The sequence below is a fragment of the Odocoileus virginianus genome, chromosome 12, assembly GCF_023699985.2.
Source record: "Odocoileus virginianus isolate 20LAN1187 ecotype Illinois chromosome 12, Ovbor_1.2, whole genome shotgun sequence".
Classification (NCBI taxonomy): domain Eukaryota; kingdom Metazoa; phylum Chordata; class Mammalia; order Artiodactyla; family Cervidae; genus Odocoileus; species Odocoileus virginianus.
Genome location: NC_069685.1, coordinates 43,042,551 through 43,060,482, shown reverse-complemented (window position 1 = coordinate 43,060,482; position 17,932 = coordinate 43,042,551). Strand labels below are relative to the sequence as shown.

At 41.6% G+C, this 17,932-nt stretch overlaps 1 long non-coding RNA gene across 1 annotated transcript; it reads left to right on the top strand.

The window, feature by feature from the left end:
• The first annotated feature begins 11,345 nt into the window (after positions 1 to 11,345).
• LOC139037705 (uncharacterized) lies at positions 11,346 to 17,536 on the top strand. The gene is made up of 2 exons (XR_011490541.1): positions 11,346 to 11,485; positions 17,420 to 17,536. It is a non-coding gene; the product is annotated as an uncharacterized lncRNA (long non-coding RNA).
• The last annotated feature ends 396 nt before the right edge of the window (positions 17,537 to 17,932 follow it).

Genomic DNA, 17,932 nt, shown 5'->3' with positions numbered 1-17,932 from the left:
CAAGAGGCTATTTAGTTCTTTCTCACTTTCTGCCATAAGGGTGGTGTCATCTGCATATCTGAGGTTATTGATATTTCTCCCAGAAATCTTGTTTCCAGCTTGTGCTTCCTCCAGCCCAACGTTTGTAAAATAAAATAATAGATGTCCAAAAAATATAATTCAAAAAGACACATGTACCTCAATGTTCATAGCAGCACTATTTACAATAGTGAAGACATGGAAACAGCCTAAATGTCCAACAACAGATGAATGGATAAAGAAGATGTGACACATGTATGCAATGGAATACTACTCAGTCATAAAAAAGAATGAAATAATGCCATTTGCAGCAACATGGATGGACCTGGAGACTATCATACTAAGTGAAGTAAGTCAGAAAAAGAAAGACAAATGCCAAATGACATAGCTTATATGTAGAATCTAAAATGACACAAGTGAACTTACCTACCAATCAGAAATAGACTCACAACTTGTGGCTGCCAAGGGGGAGGGGTTGAGGGAGGGATGGCTTGGGAATTTGGAATTAGCAGATGCAAACCATTATATAGAATGGATAAACAACAGGGATCTACTGTATGGCACAGGGAACTATATTCAGTATCCCATGACAATGCAAAAGAATATGAAAAAGAATGTGTGTGTGCATGTGTATGTAACTGAACCACTTTTCTATGTGTTAGAAATTAACACAACATTGTAAATAAACTATACTTCAGTAAAATAATAGTAATAATAGATGTTGAGACCTGGCTTTGAATCCCAGTTCTGCTATTTACTATGTGTGACTTTGGACTGTGAAGATATATAAAGGGAGACCTCACTAAAATGGAGTCAAGAGGCCAGAGGGTGAGCTCTCACTCAATGTCAATACAGATCCCAGCAGGAAGAGATGGTACCTTGCATTTCCCATGGGAAGTGACATTACTACCGCCAGCAAGAGAAAGTTTTTTCTCTTGGCCTGGCAACAGCTCAGTCAGCTGTTGACAGACCAGCACAATTCAGTTCAGTGAAAGCCACTGTATTTCAAATTTAGTTTCTTCCCATGGACTTTTTGATCACAATAACCGCTCCCAAGTGCCTCTTTTCCTCTGTAAGAGTTTTCTTTCTTTTGTTTTACCAGACTTGTTTGTAGTTTGCCATACTTGCATGTTGCAAGTAGAAATTCTTTGCTACTTGGAAATAAACCCATTTTGCTGGTAAAATAACTGATGGTCTTATTGTATTAGGTTAGAAAACAAAAAGACTAACCTCTCGAAGACTCAGTTTTCCTGCCTCTGAAGTGGTGATAAGGCTGCTTTCAAGTTGAAAGGCTGTGTGTGACTTTCTCATCTTGACCCCACTATGCCTCGAGAAACTGATTTGCGCTATTCATTGGCCCTCTTAATTGCAAACAATAAGTATGAATGACGTGTGTTTGATCAACTTAGGCTTATTACTCTTAGAAATTAATAACATATAATAAAAAATCCAAACTACACGTGGTAAGATTTGTTACAAATTTAAAAACTGAAAAGTTATACCTGGTTAGTAACAGCAAAAAAAAAAGTGAATACTACAAAATTTGCTCTTATTTCAAAAACTGATGAAAGCATCAAATCTTAACAGACTTTAGATGTGCAAAATCAGCCTGGAGAAACTGCATTGAGTAAAAATTATTTACACATACTTTCAAAAAGGCAGAGGAACCAGAGATCAAATTGCCAACATCCATTGGATCATAGAAAAAGCAAGAGAATTCCAGAAAAACATCTACCTCTGCTTTATTGACTAAGCCAAAACCTTTGACTATGTGGATCACTACAAACTGTGGAAAATTCTTAAAGAGATGGACATACCAGACCACCCTACCTGCCTCCTGAGAAATATGTATGCAGGTCAAGAAGCAACACTTAGAACTGGACACAGAACAATGGATTGGTTCCAAATTGGAAAAGGAGTACAATAAGGCTATATATTGTCACCCTGCTTATTTAACTTCTATGCAGAGTACATCATGCAAAATGCTGGGCAAGATGAAGCACAAGCTGGAATCAAGATTGCCAGGAGAAATAGCAGTTACCTCAGATACACAGATGAAAGTGAAAGTGTCCTTTCACTTAGTCGTGTCCAACTCTTTGCAACCCCGTGGACTATACAGTCCATGAAATTCTCCAGGCCAGAATACTGGAGTGGGTAGCCTTTCCCTTCTCCAGAGGATCTTCTCAACCCTGGGACAGAACCCAGGTCTCCTGCATTGCAGGCAGATTCTTTACCAACTGAGCTATCAGGGAAGCCAAGATATGCAGACGACACCACCCTTATGGCAGAAAGCAAAGAGGAACTGAAAAACCTCTTGAATAAAGTAAAAGAGGAGAGTGAAAAAGCTGGCTTAAAACTCAACATTCAAAAACCTAAGACTGGCATCCAGTCCCATCACTTCATGGCAAATAGATGGGGAAACAATGAAAACAGTGAGAGACTTTATTTTCTTGGCCTCCAAAATCACTGCAGATGGTGACTGCAGCCATGAAATTAAAACATTCTTGCTCCTTGGAAGAAAAGCTATGCAAACCTAGATAGCGTATTAAAAACAGAGACATTACTTTGCTGACAAAAGTCCATATAGTCAAAGCTATGGTTTTTCCAGTAGTCATGTATGGATGTGAGAGTTGGACCATATAGAAGGCTGAGCACTGAATAATTGATGCTTTTGCACTGTGGTGTTGGAGAAGACTCTTGAGAGTCTTTTGGACTGCAAGGAGATCCAACCAGTCAACCCTAAAGGAAATCAGTCCTGAATATTCATTGGAAGGACAGATGCTGAAGCTGAAGCTCCAGTACTTGACCACCTGATGTGAAAAACTGAGTCCTTAGAAAAGGCCCTGATGCTGGGAAAGATTGAAGGCAGGAGGAGAAGGGGACGACAGAGGATGAGCTGGTTGGATGACATCACCAACTCAATGGGCATGAGTTGGAGCAAGCTCTAGGAGTTGGTGATGGACAGGTAAGCCTGATGTGCTGCAGTCAATGGAGTCGTAAAGAGTCAGGCACGACTCAAGCAACTGAACTGACTGAACTGATCTGCACACACACCCATACTTTCCAAAAAGCTGTAATAAAGAAATGTTTTACACTAAAGAGTTGATTAATGAATAAAATCTTGGCAGTGGAAAGTACAAAGGAAAGAACTGATCTTTCTCAGTCAGGTTGGAGTATTGACTCAGACAGGCAGGTCTGACATAGGTACTCAGCCATCAGAGCTCACTTTTCATCTCTCAGGTGATTTCTCTGCATTGGTGTCTGACTGGGCCAGGAGCCAGACTCAGTCCCTGGAAAAGAAATAGCCCCTTTTTTGGGTTGCAGCTTCATTCCTGAACTTTACTCTGATTGGATCAGTTCAGTGCAATTCAGTAGCTCAGTCGTGTCCAACTCTGTGATCCCATGGACTGCATCACGCCAGGTTTCCCTGTCCATCACCAACTCCCGGATGCTACACAAACTCATGTCCATTCAGTCAGTGATGCCATCCAACCATCTCATCCTCTGTCGTCCCCTTCTCCTCCTGCCTTCAATCTTCCCTAGCATCAGGGTCTTTTCCAGTGAGTCAGTTCTTCAAACCAGGTGGCCAGTGTTGGAGTTTCAGCTTCAGCATCAGTGCTTGTAATGAATATTTAGGACTGATTTCCTTTAGGATTGACTGGTTTGATCTCCTTGCAGTCCAAGGGACCCTCAAGAGTTTTCTCCAACACCACAGTTCAAAAGCATCCATTCTTCGGTGCTCAGTAGAGTCCAACTCTCACTCAGCTGGGTTTATTTGCCTACCTCCCAACCCATCACAAGTCAGGTGACTTTGCGGCTGTGATAGGTCAAACCTGGTCATGTGACCTGCCCGAGACCAGAAATACCTGGCACAAAATCATTGGCAGAGGGAGGTCTGATGAACAAGCCTATAGAAGGACGAAGGTTTCTGAGTGGCTGAATAATCCACTCCATTCCACTCGACTCCAGTGAAGACAAACTCATTAGCAAGAAGTGAAAAAGGAAGACATTGGGATCGTTCAATTGCACTGTGTAGAACACTAATTAAGGCATTGAATCACGCTAACACAGTCCCCTCTGGAAAACGCTTTGTTAAAATGAATACTTAACTGATGTCAGAACAACTTTGATTAAACGTGTTTATCCATAAATGTCCCCTGGATTCTGAATGTGGCATCTAAACATCCAGTCTCTGTGGCATTTCACTTGGAAAAATGGAGTCCCACAGTCAAAGCAATTAAAACACATTCCAGTCTTTATTATTTCTAAGAATATTAGATGAGGTCTCATTTGTAACTCCCAAGATCTCTCTTTAAACCCTTTCTATAGTTTCCTAGTGTTCTGTGTATTTTATACTCTACCTGCATCTGCTTGTGTGCTCAGTTGCATCCAACTCTCTGCGCCCCACTGGACTGTAGCCTGCCAGGCTCCTCCGTCCACGAGATTTTCCAAGCAAGAATACTGGAGTAGGGTTGCCATTTCCTTCTCCAGTGGATCTTTCCAACCCAGGGGTTGAACTGATGTCTCCTGCTTTGGCAGGGGTATTCTTTACCACTGAGCCACTTGGGGAGCCCTTTATACCTTAAAGTTCCCAGAATAGCATCTTTCTTGCTCATCACACCCTAAACTTCCCCACCAGGGCACTTTCTTTCCATCTACCATCGTTGTTAATTTCTCTCCAATAAGTATTGGCCTAGGTCAGGAAGATTCACCGGAGGAGGGCCTGGCAACCCACTTTAGTATTCTTGACTGGAGAATCCCAGGGACAGGGGAGCCTGGTGGGCTACGGTCCATAGGGCTGCAAAGAGTCGAACACAACTGAAGCAACTTAGCATGCATACAAGTATTGACCTTACCGTTTCCTCCCCCTCCCACAACAGATTTTTCCAAAGCATATAATATGGAGAGAGTAGCTGGATGATGTTGAATTGTCAACCAGAACTTTCTTATCCTGCCAGGGAATGAATGAAAGTGTGACTACTAATACATAATTCATCACTTTTGTCCCTATTACGTACATACAAATGCAGTTGAATGTTTCTGGAGTTGAAATATCAGTTAGGCCACAGTAGTGGGTTCAAAATACCTACTACTCAAGATTGAAAGAGACCTATATTCCCAGGAAAGAGAATCTAATTACTTAGTATTAACCACCCAGGATGGATGAAGGAACTAGGACTGGGACAGACAAATAAATAAATATTTTTAAAATTTTCTTTAATTTAAAATTAAATTAAATTAAAAATTTAGCTTCTGGAGGACAGGGCATATTTCTCATATATCCCTTTTCAAGGACTGTTACAAGTAAATGAATGAAAGAATAAGTAGGCAAGGATGATAACACATTGATCTTTGTATTTGTCCTCCCTACTCACATATCTATGTTTTGGGTTGACGTATACTGAACAAATAAATCATACATTTAGTCACCACAGAGTAGAAGAGCCTGTTGTGGTTGTTGTTCAGTCACTAAGTCTTGTCCGACTTTTTGCAACCTCATGGACTGTAGCATGCCAGGCTTCCCTGTCCCTCATTATCTCCCAGAGTTTGCCCAAGTTCATGTCCATTGAATCGGTGATGCCATCCAATCATCTCATCCTCTGTCACCCTCTTCTCCTTTTGCCTTCAGTCTTTCTCAGTATCAGGGTCTTTCCCAATAAGTCGATTCTTTGCATCAAGTGGCCAAATGATTGGAGTTTTAGCTTCAGCATCAGTCCTTCCAATGAGTATACAGGATTGATTTCCTTTAGGACTGACTGGTTTGGTTTCCTTGTTGTCCAGGGGACTCTCAAGAGTCTTCTCCAGCACCATAGGCATCAATACTTTGGTGCTCTGCCTTCCTTATCGTCCAACTCTCCATCCATACATGACTACTGGAAAGACCATTGCCTTGACTATATGGACCTTTGTCAGCAAGGTGATGTCTTTGCTTTTTAATATGCTGTCTATATTTGTCATAGCCTTCCTTCCAGTAATCAAGTATCTTCTAATTTCATGGCTGCAGTCACCATCTGCAGTGGTTTTAGAGTGCAAGAAGAGAAAAGCTGTCATGCTTCCACTTTTTCCCCTTCTATTTGCCATGAAGTGATGGGACCAGATACCATGATCTTACTTTTTTGAATACTGATTTTTAAGCTGGCTTTTTCACTCTCCTCTTTAACCTTCATCGGGAGGTTCTTTAGTCCCTCTTCACTTTCTGCCATTAGAGTGGTATCATCTGAATATCTAAGGTTATTAATGTTTCTCTGGGCAATCTTGATCCCAGCTTATACTTCATCCAGCCTGGCATTTTGCAAGGTGTACTCTGCATTTAAGTTAAATAAACAGAGTGACAATACACAGCCTTGTCATACTCCTTTCCCAATTTTCAACTAGTCAGTTGTTCCATGTAAGGTCTAACTGTTGCTTCTTGACCCACATACAGATTTCTTGAGAGATGGGTAAGATGGTCTGGTATTCCTATCTCTTTAAGAATTTTCCACAGTTTGTTGTGATCCACACAATCAAAGGCTTTAGTGTAGTCAAGGAAACAGAAGTAGATGGTTTTCTAGAATTCCCTTGCTTTCTCTATGATCTAACAAATGTTGTCGATTTGACCTCTGGTTCCTCTGCCTTTTCTAAATCCAGCTTGTACATCTGGAAGTTCTCGATTCAATACTGCTGAAGCCTAGCTTGAAGGATTTAGAATATAACTGCACTAGCATGGGAAATGAGCACAATTGTCCAGTAGTTTGAACATCTTTAGCACTGCCCTTCTTTGAAACTGGGATGAAGACTGACTTTTCCAGTCCTGTGGCCACTGCTGGGTTTTCCAAATTTGTTGACATACTAAGTGCAGCACATTAACAGCGTCATCTTTTAGGATTTTAAATAGCTCAGCTGAATTCCATCACCTCCACTGGCTATATTGGTAGAAATGCTTCCTATAAGGCTCACTTAACTTCGCACTCCAGAATGTCTAAAAAGAGCCTATACAGAGCTAATACAGAACTGAATGCCTCCTGAAGTCACCATAGGAAACATGTAACATTTCTTAGGCCAGAGACTCCCAGTTAAGGCTCCAACACACTGCCTCCAATCTTTTTCTGTTATGTCAACAATAGAAGCCTATGCAACCTAGATTTTCATCTAAACCATTGGTTTTATTTTTCACACCTGATACATTAGTCAGAAATGGTTGCTTCAGACTTCCCTGGCAGTTCAGTGGCTAAGAATCCACCTTCCAATGCAGGAGACATAGGTTTGATTCCTGGCTGGGGAAGTAAGATCCCATACGCCATGGAGTAACTAAGCCCATGCGCCACAGTGAAGACCCAGTGCGGCCAAAAGTAAATAAATAAATATAAATAAATTTTTTTTAAAAAAGGAAGAAAAGAAATGATTGCTTGCAGTAGCCTTGATTTTTTAATACACTAAAGTTTAAGCCCACACTCCAGAGGTTATAACACATTGGTAACATGATGTGCAGTTTTGTGGGATAATTTATAACATATATATATATATATATAATTATTCACTCACTGGGAATATAAGCCAAAGTTCTTAAGAATGGCCTGCAAGGGCCTGCCCCAACTGATCATTCTCTAATACCTCCAGAGCCTGTTTCCGTCCACTCTTCCTTCCACTGAATCCTGGGCCAGCACGTTCCACCTCAGGGCCTTTGCACTGACTGTTCTTGTCCAAATGCTCTTCCCACAGATATCGTATAGCTTTGTCCCTTACTTCTTTTAAGACTTTGGTCCAGGGGCTTCCCTAGTGGTAAAGAACCTACCTGCCAGTACAGGAAGCATGGGCTCGATCCCTGATCTGGGAAGAGCCCAGGGGCTGCGGGACAACTAAGCTCCTGCTCCACAACTATTGAGGCTGCGCTCTAGAACCTGGAAACCGCAACTGCTGAGCCCACACGCCTCAAATACTGAGGCCCGGGGGCCCCATGGCCAGTGCTCTGTGACAGAAGAAGCCACCGCAATGAGAAGCCCATGCCCAGCAACTAGAGAGTAGCCGCAGCTCATTACAACTAGAGAAAAGCCTATACAGCAACAAAGACCAACCACAACCAAAAATAAATAAAATAATAATAATAAAAAAAAAGACTTTGGTCCAGTGATACTTTTCAGGGGTTTCTCTCCTGACACAACCTGTTAAAAACTACCACCCTCTTCCTCTCACTATGAACCTTCTTACTTTGTTTTTTTTCTTTCTTAACACCTGCAACCCTCTGACCAACTATGTACTTACTTTGTGTTCTATTTTTGTCTTTCTCCTCCAAAATGTCTGCTCCACTGAGGGCAGGGATTTTTGCCTACTTTGCTCAGTAATTCTCTCCAGCACCTGGAATGGGGCCCAGAACATAGGCGGTATATAATAAATATTGGTCGAAAAACTTACACTGCAAAATTGGCTTAATACATGTATTCATTCAAAAGTCAACTTTATTATTCCAGTGGGCAACTTACGGCAAATTATGGGTTAGTGAATTTCTGGTCAGCAACGGAGTTTGAATTTTACCCTAGCGAGACACCTGCCTATTTAAAAATTCTGTGATTCTAAGTTAATTTATTTTTATTTGACTTAAGGAAATTGGAAAAGATCCTGATGCTGGGAAAGACTGAGGGCAGAAGGAGAAGGGAGCGACAGAGGATGAGATGGTTGGATGGCATCACTGACTCAATGGACATGAGTTTGAGCAAACTCTGGGAGACAGGGAAGCCTGGTGTGCTGAAATCCATGGGGTTGCAAAGAGTCAGACATGACTTAGCAACTGAATAACAAGAACAAGGAAATAGTAGGGGACATTTAAAAAATCCATTTATATCCAGGTCTCTCAAAAATGATTGTCACTTGACCATCTGCTTATGAGTTAAAGACTGGGCTAGAATTCATTTAGTCTTCTCCTAACCCAGATGTAGAATGTATAGTTTTTATATATGTCTTTTTATTTATTTGGTTGCACCAATTCTTAGTTGCAGCATGCCAGATCTAGTTCCCTGACCAGGGATCAAACCCGTGCCCCCTGCATTGGGAGGGTGGAGTCTTAGCCACTGGACCAGCAGGGAGGTCCTTAGAATGTACATTTAAATGAGGATGAGTCTTTTAAGGTATTTGGAAATACAACAGCCTTGTTTAATTTATCATTATGTAAGGTTTAGAAACAGGCTGCCCATTTAAAAATGGAGCTGAATACATTATCTGGAAACAGGCTTATGATGTCCCATGTTGTTTTAGAATCCTACTGCTGCCCTAACAAATTACCACAATGTTAGTGGCTTAAAATAACACAGATGTGCTATGGTCACAGGGGCTACATGTCTCACTGGGCTAAAATCAGCATTTTCTGGAGGTTCTGGGAAACAACCTGTTTGACTCCTTTTTCCAGTTCTTAGAGGTGCCCACACTCCTTGGTTTACAGCCCCTTCCTCTAGCTTCAAAACCAGCAATGTCACATCGCTCTGACCTGTCTTCTACTATCCCAGATTTCACTCTGACCTCAGCCAGTTCTTCACTTTGTTGGACTCCTGTGATCAGAGGAGGCTCACCTGGATGGTCTCTCCATCTCAAGGTCCCTATCATCAATCATATCTGCAAAGTTTCGTCTGTGGTGGGAGATAACATAATCATGGTAGTTTCCTGGGACTAGCACATGGACATCTCTGGGGCCATTATTCTGCCTACTACACATACTCTTGGCTTATATTTCAAAGAATTATTTAATGTATTCGCTTATGTGAATGCAAAGGAAATAGGATGAAATACATCACAGATCATGACTCAGGACATTTCATATTGATATTATCCAAGGGAAAAAGAAATACTTGTAACGCCATCATCAGATTACTCCTGAGGAGACACATTTTGAACTATGAGGCTAAAATGGCATATGAGGATGAAAAAGAAACACATATCACTAATAATCAGAAAAAACAAATGAAAACTACAGTTCAACACTATTTTGCCAACTTCTAGGGAAAATAGAAAATACACGTTCCTTTGACCTAGCAATTCCTCTTGAGGAATCTAAAGTTCCATAACAGGTGGTCCAACGGTTAGGACTCCATACTTTCACTCCCAAGTGCCTGATTTCAATTCCTGGTTGGGGAACTAAGATCCTGCAAGCTGCAAACACAACCAAAATACATAAAGTAAAATAGGGCTTCCCTGGTAGCTCAGTGGTAAAGGATCTGCCTGTCAATGCAGGGGATGAGGGTTCCACCCCTAGATCCCACACGCCATGGGACAGCTAAGCCCACATGCCAGGATTACTGAGCCCACACTCTAGAGCCTGGGGACCACAGCTACTGGAACTGCACCCCTAGAGCCTGCACTCCACAAGCAAAGAAACCACTGCAATGAGAACTAGAGAGGTGCCCCTACTCACTGGAACTAGAGAAAAGCCCATGTAGAAATGAAGACCCAGCACAACCAAAAAGAATCAATCTTTAATAAAATAAAAAGTTCCATAACAACAAGAGCCCCAGGATGTAAAGAGATATGTTTAAGAATATTAACCACCGCATTGTTTCAGTGGGGAAAAAGCTTTAAAACAAATGACTATTAAGAGTGGAAGACTTGAACAATCTGAGATTTACCAGTGTCATGACTATTGTGTAAGACAGAGAGTGATGTAGGAAGACACAGAGTCCTGCTCCTTCCCCAGCTTCCAACCGGGTGAGGAGGATACATCCAGGCAGTCTTGACATATGCTGTCAGCATCAGTAGAAGAAAACACTCATCACATACCCCTGAGCCTGTGGGGGTTAATAACCACCTGGTGCTCTGGCTAAGCCACGAGAAAATCACCATGGGAAAAGAATAAAAGCAAAATATAGCAATACAGCATGACCCAAATAAAAGTATATCAGGTTGATCAGTCGGGGTCTTCATGCCCTGCTAAACTAAGGAAAAACATAATGTGGACTTTGGAATGCCAGGTCAGCTCAAGTTCAGAACGCTGCTTGTGCACACACCAGGATGCTTTTCCAAGGCATATGCAGGTCTATGACCTTCAGCTAGGTGATACCCCTTGTACAAGAAAATAACAAAAATAGTTTAAAGTAATCAGTAAAATGGGAGATGTGACTGGGGACACAGAAGGCTGACTTCATCATAGCACAACAGATACTTTCTGCTTGCCAAGACACTAAATAAAAGTGATGTGGCTCCGAGGAACAGGGCTCTTGATCCAAGAAGTGTTGAGTCCCCCGGTCTCATCTTTAAAACTTTAACTCTGTATCTAAGTTTCTTTTCCCCAAACTGTGAGCATCGACCACTTTCGATCCCCACCTGCTGTGCTGGTCACAGCAAGTGGCGCCCAACGTGGAGCTCGAAAGTGAAGGATCGCCAAGAGCGAAACTGAAGTTGAAATCTTAAGCAAAACTGAAGCTAAAATATCAAGAGAAACTGAAGCTGAAATATCGGCGCACAGTCCTGAAGAAGAGTGAGATAAGGCCTCTAAAAATCCCCCTTGGCGGTAAGTAATACTCTCTCAGGCACTGAAACTGAGGTTAAGCATGGGAAATTCAGAGAGCTCGGAACAATATTGGCCATATATAAGCCTCTTAAGGCAGGTTCTAAAGGTGAGGGGAACAAAAATAAATGAGGACCAGCTATTGAAGCTTTTACAAACCATTGAGAAACATTGCTCACGGTTCCCTTCTCTTGGTACTTTAGATTTAGGAACATGGGAGAAGGTAGATAGTGAATTAGAGAAACTTCTTTGCAAGGGAGTTCCCTTGCCTGTATCTATCTGGTCAACTTGGGCACTGATAAAATCCATTTTAGAACCTCTTCAGACCCCAGAAAGCTCAAAAGGGAATGAGGATGAACGTGAAACCTCATCAAAGGGAGGACCTGAATATGCAGAGGTGGAGGGGGTAGAAAAAACACCGGAGGCTCTTAAAGCTGCAGTTCCTTCTGTTCCTTTGTTTAGGGAAGACGACTTCCTCTGCCTCCTTTTCCTTCCCCTCCTGTTCTAACCGCTGGAGCAGCTCAGGCCTTTCCTTCCTTAAGACAGACAGCAGTTCTGTCACCCCTCCAGAAAGGTATTTGTCAGACTCGACAGGAGGGTGACTTGGAGGCTATGACTGTGGCATTTCCAGTGACAATACATGAATGGATAGCTCCTGGGACAGATCCTAATAATCCTAATGGGGTACATGAGGCTATACGCAAACAAATCCCCTTAAAAATACTAAAGGAACTTAAGCAAGCTGTTCGAATTGTGGAGTAAATTCTCCTTTTACCTTGGGAATAGAGCAGGGACTAGCTGAGGGTTCCCATTTGATTATGGTGGCTCCATTTCTTTAGATCAACTGATAGGCAGTGGAGATTGGGGGAGAACTCAAGATCAAGTACTTATGGAAGATCAGGCTATAGAACAGGTGAGGTGATGCTACACAAGAGCCTGGGAGAAAATAGAGGTTAAAGGACAGGCTTTCTTTACTTTAAAAGAAGACCTCACCTCTCCAGAGAGACAATCCCTGCTGGGACAACAGCTTATCAGCCAGGCTATCCTTGTCATCAGAGCCAATTTGAACATTCTCTAGTTTAATTTTTAACTATGAAACTATGACTACAAAAAAGAGAGATGACATTTTGACACTGAATGCCCATATTCTTTAGACTCCGGAGAAAACTGGTTAAAATAAAATTTTTTGAAATTACAAAACCTGTTCTTCTTGCACGTGCAATTAGGAAAAAATTGGCTTGTTAAAATACTTTTTTAGATAACCCTATATGCAAAACAGAAAAAGAGACACAGATGTATAGAACAGACTTTTGGACTCTGTGGGAGAAGGCGAGGGTGGGATGTTTCAAGAGAACAGCATCGAAACATGTACATTATCTATAGTGAAATAGATCACCCAGGTTGGATAGCCCAGGTTGGATGCATGAGACAAGTGCTCGGACCTGGTGCACTGGGAAGACCCAGAGGGATCGGGTGGAGAGGGAGGTGGGAGGGGGGATCGGGATGGGGAATACATGTATATCCATGGTTGATTCATGTCAATGTATGACAGAAGCCACTACAATATTGTAATGTAATTAGCCTCCAACTAATAAAAAATAAAAATTAAAAAAAAAATACTTTGGAGCTCCAATTCTGCCTGAGAAACAAAAACAGGCCTGGGAAAAAACCTGAAGTTAACTCTTATCATGTCCTTGGGACACACAGCCCACTCTATCTGGGACTCCAGCCATGAACAAATTGGTAGAATTCAAACCAAGAAAAAAAAAAAGAAGGGGCAAAGTGACATTTTAAATTTCAAGTGGAAAACTATGAGATCTCTCTCTGTCTAAATGTATCTGTGTCTCAGTGTGTGTCTTTGTTTTTGGATAATATGAGGTTAATTTATCAATGAACTCTATTTAAATTCAGGTTCATGTGAACTGAAAAATATTCAATATTAAATATCTAACATTAATGTTTGTTTGCTAATCTACTTGAGACATGTCTTAAGTCATCAACATTGTGTAATACTTTTATTGTGCCTAAGTTTAAGGTAAACTGAACTTGTCAACAAAGAAAGCAACTCTTTATATATATATAAATGAGATGAAAAGTTTTAGATAAACTCTATTAAAAATAGTTATATTTTAGAAATGTCTATCTAAAATAATCTCTGAGAATTGGGGTAACTTAAATTTCTAGGGTTGTACTAAACTAAATAATGAAAAAGTTTATTAAATAGCTAGGTCATTTCCAAATAAAATAAGATTTTGAAACATTAATTACTGAATACTAACTTCCTCTTACAGAGAAACTAAAGAGATTTGGACTATTAATAAAGATGTTTGGTGCCATCCTGAGATGTTCCCTATAAAAAAAGATGTTTAAAAAAAAATTAAAACTGATATTTATGTTCACCAATCTCTAAAATGCTAATACATAAGACAGTTCATGTTTGCTTAAGGAAAATATGGCTTATGTTTTTAATAATAAAAAATATATGAGAAATAAAATTACAGTCTATTAAAAAAGAAAATAAATCTAAACTTACAGATGGTTGACTATTAACCCCTGCGCTGATCCATTCCCCAAAGCACACTACACATTCACAATGTTTTATAAACCCCATGTTAAGGATTGAATTGTGCCCCACTCCAAGGATATGTCTAACCCCTGTACCTGTGAATGTGACCTTATTTGGAAACAGGGTTTTTGCAGATGTATTCAAGACATTTCGGAGATGTATCAAGAGGAGGTCTAGGGTGGGTCCTTATCAGAGGAAGAGATGAGGACACAGACACACACGGAGGCAGGGACCCAGGGATGATGCCATATGGTGCCAGGGTGGCATCTGCAAATGGAGGGACCCCAAAGATGCCAGCAATACCAGTGGCCAAGAGAAGAGCCTGGAATGGAGTCTCCCTGGAAGCTCCAGAGAGCACAGTCGTGTCAGCACCTTGACTTCAGGCTTCCAGAACCGTGAGAGACTACATTTCTGTTCATTTAAGGCATCCAGTTGATATTTTGTTATAGCAGCCCTAAGAAATCAATACACTCTGTAATTATAAATAGCACAGGAAAGCTGCATTAGTGATTACTCTGTCTTATAAGACTTAGTCTGTTCAAAGTAAGTATTCAAAATGTACCACAGGCTTCCCTGGTGGTCCAGTGGTTAAGAATCCACTTGCCAAAGTGCAGGGGACACAGGTTCAATTGCTGACCCAGGAAGATCCCACATGTTGTGGGGCAAGGAAGCCCATGCGCAACAACTACTGAGCCCACGCTCCAAACAAGAGGAGCCGTCGCAGTGAGAACCGACCTCAGTGAAGAGCAGCCCCGGCTCTGTGCAACTAGAGAAAGCATGCACGCAGCAAGCAAGACTCAGAGCAGCCAAAAATGACTAACTAAATACAGCTTTTTAAAAGGACTACAGTTTTTAACACCAAAAAAAGTACTGAAATTTTGAATATATACACTATTAAATATATGCTGGAAAACATATATGCTGGAATTTTTCATATGCATTTTAAAAATTATATACATATATAAGCACATGTGTAAATGTATAGATATAGATGGGGCTTCCCAGGTGGCACTAGTGGTAAAGAACCTGCCTGCCAATGCAGGAGATATAAGAAATGCAGGTTTGATCCCTGGGTCAGGAAGATACCCTGCAGGAGGGCATGATACCTCACTCCAGTATTCCTGCTTGGGGAATCCCATGGACACAGGAGCCTAGCAGGCTATGGTCCGTAGGATCACAAAGAGTCAACACAACTAAAGCAGCTTAGCATGCCCGCATGCATAAATATAGATACTGTATAGATACAATACTATATGTGTGTGTGTATGTATAAAATTGATCCTTGAACAAAGTGGAGATTAGGGTCACCCACCCTCTACGAAGTAGAAAATCCTAAGTGTAACTTACATAATCCTCCATTTCCATGGTTCCTCCATATCTGTGGATTCATGTAGCACTGAAGTTTTTTTAAATTTTATTGCTGCACAGTTGATTTATAATGTTATGTTAATGTCTACTGTACAACAAAGTGATCCAGCTATACATATACACATACTGCTACTGCTAAGTCACTTCAGTCATGTCCGACTCTGTGCGACCCCATCCCTGGCAAGAACGCTGGAGTGGGTTGCTATTTCCTTCTCCAACGCATGAAAGTGAAAAATGAAAGTGAAGTTGCTCAGTCATGTCTGACTCTTCGCGACCCCATGGACTGCAGCCTACCAGGCTCCTCCGTCCATGGGATTTTCCAGGCAAGAGTACTGGAGTGCAGTGCCATTGCCTTCTCTGATATACACATACACCTTCTCATATTCTCTTCCATTCTGGTTTATCACAAGATATTGACTATAGTTCCCAGGGCTATACAGTAGGACCTTGTTGTTTATCTATTTTATATGTAATAGTTTGCATCTGCTAATTCCCAAACTCCCAAGCTATTCCCCCCACCCTCTCCCCCTTGGCAACCCCAAGTCTGTTCTCTATGTCTGTGAGTCTGTTTCATAGATAAATTCATGTGGGTCATATTTTAGATTCCACATATAAGTGATAACACATGGTTGCAGCTTTTACTACTGAAAAAATATTGTGTATAAACGTATCCATGCAGTTCAAACCCGTGTTGTTCAATGGCCAACTGTATATAATAGATACTAGATATCTACCTATATCTAGAGCTATATATAAATACTTAGAGATCTAGAGAGAGAGAAATAGGTGGATATGGATGGATGGATAGATAGATAAAACAGATGGACAGATAGATCAGATAGATAAAATGGATACATAGATAGATAGGCCTAAAATGTCCCAGGCCTGTCTCAGCTTCTGAGAAGCTCTGTTATGTCCTTCTGTGTACTTCTGTTTTCTTACAGCATTTTCTACCCTCCTTCCTCAAGACTACACCCTCCTAAAGTGACATGGGACACAAAATAAATGCTTCTTTCACAGACAGGGCTCCGTCCTACTGTGGACTACCAAAAGGCAGCTTTTAAAATTCTCCTTGCTAGAAAGAAACCACCGTTATTCCTAGCACAAGCGGCCCCTTTGCGCTCCTGCGGAGACCCTGAATTTACACAGAAATACCGTCAAGGGTGAGCCCCTCCCGTTCTCTCTGAGGTGGTCTCCTCCAGCCCTTTGTGTCCTAGCTGCCCTGACAGCACCAGGCGGGCCTCCACCTCAGCGCCTCCGCCCTCAACGCCCTCCCCAGGAATTCTCTCCCCACAAACATCTCTGTGGTTCCTTCCCTTACCTTCTTCCGGTTCCTCTCAAATGTCACCGTCTTAGGGGAGGCCTGTCAGTCACCCTGCCTCACTGCTGCCCCCTTGCCCTGGCATCTGTATCTTCTTTACCTGCTTACCTATATCTAGAGGTAAATATAAATACCTAGAGATCTAAATATACATACCGAGAGATCTAAGTATCTATCTCTCTGTCTGTCTATCTATCTATTGGGCAATCCTGGTGGCTCAGTGGTAAAGAATCTGCCTGTCAATGTAGGAAACACGGGTTCTGTCTCTGATCCAAGAAGATCCCATGTGCCAAGGAGCAACTGAGCCTGTGCGCCACAACTGCCGAAGGCCTCATGCTATAGAGCCCATGCTCTGCAAGGAGAGAAGCCACTGCAAGGAGAAGCCCGTGCACTGCAACGAAGAGTAGCCACAGCCGCTACAACTAGAGAGAAACCGGCACAGCAACAAAGACTCAGCACAGCCGAAGATAAATAAATAAGCAAAATTTTTTGTTTCCTTAAAATACATATATATATATATATATATAATATACTAATACAGAGAGAAATAGATGAAGGGATGGATGGATGGAGAGATAGACATTAATGGATAGATATTATATCTCACTCTAGCAATGATCACATGTCACATGTCTCACTACTTGACATATAGTTTCTTACATGTCCTGTTTTTACCTTCTAGGATGAAAACTCCATGAACCCCGGATCCTTTGGATCTGTATTGTTCACTGCTTCAGTTCTCAGGGAGTGCCTGGTCCCTCGTGGTGCTAAATAAACATCAGCTGAATGAATGAATGAATCTGGGTATTTGCTTATCACTGTCTTAGACTCACTGAATGAGTGGTTGTGGGAACTCCCCTGGTACTCAGTGGTTAAGACTCTGGACTTCCACTGCAGGGGTCCCAGGTTCCATCCCTGGTCAGGGAACTAAGATTCTGCATGCCTCAGTGTGGCCCAAAAAAAAAAAAAAGTGATAAATGAGAGGTTGTGAACGCAAACATGTCAAGGTACAAGCAGATCATTCAGTGAATAGTGCAGGCTTGGTGTCAGAAGACAAGTGACCCCAGGCCTCAAGTCTGAGACATGATGGGGAATGGCAGGATCCGAGACAAAGGTCAGCATCCGCTTCATCCATGGAGAGCAGTGGTATTTACCTCCAATTGGTGTGGCCATACAAGAAATCAGGCCCAGTGCT